The sequence below is a fragment of the Egretta garzetta genome, unplaced genomic scaffold, assembly GCF_000687185.1.
Source record: "Egretta garzetta isolate BGI_Z169 unplaced genomic scaffold, ASM68718v1 scaffold616, whole genome shotgun sequence".
NCBI classification, from domain to species: Eukaryota; Metazoa; Chordata; class Aves; order Pelecaniformes; family Ardeidae; genus Egretta; species Egretta garzetta.
Window position 1 is genome coordinate 107,510 of NW_009259982.1, and position 869 is coordinate 108,378.

Here is an 869-nt window from a genome sequence, read left to right on the forward strand (position 1 = left end):
AGGACCCCCCCGCCGGCTCCCCTCGCCTTCCAGGAACGTGCATGGATCCAGCATCGCCGTGGGGGTACCCAGGGCACGAAGAGCCTTCGATGCCATCCCAAGCCCCTACCAGCGTGCTCGTGGAGGGGTTTTGGTGTTGGGGGGTGCAGGGTTAACCCCCCCATTGCTCACCCAGGGGGGATGGGAAGGGCAGGATGGGGCCCGGGAGCCTTTTGCGGGTGTCGGTGCTGAGCCCGCTGCCGAGTTTGCTGACAAACAGAATTCCTCGAGGGGAGCTGACTCAGCCCAGCCCTTCCTCTCCCCAGCAGCAGCCGGGGGTTTCCCAGGTCCACATCCCCTTCCCAGGGAAGTGGGACCTATATATATCCCGCCGGATTCAGGCCACAATCATTATGGTTGGATTTGGGGGGGTATTTAAGGTCAGAGGCTGCTCTTACGGGTGGGCAGGGTGCCTGGGCTTGGGGGTGCTGGGGGCACTGAGCCCCTGCCCTGCAGGCAGCTCCAGGTGGAAACCGGCTGCACAGGAGAGGGCGTTAACTCTGGAGCTGAATGATGGCAGGGCTGTGACAGCAGCTTAATGCTCTGGTAGAGCTCAGAGGAGCAGAGGTGGGAGCATCCCTGGCTGCTGGGGGGCAGGGTTTGAGGACCCCCTTCTGAATTTACACCCCACAAACCCTCACCCCTCACCCCCCTGGTTGGTTCAAGCAGCCCAAACCTGTGAAGGCGCATGGAAAATGCAGGAAAAAAGCAAAACCCCATTTCCTCACCCTGGGGTTTGGATCAGGAGGGTCCCTCTGCTTCTCATGTCCCCAGCTGGTGGCATCTTCCCCATTACCGACCTGGCTGGGAGCAGAGATGTGATTCTCTGC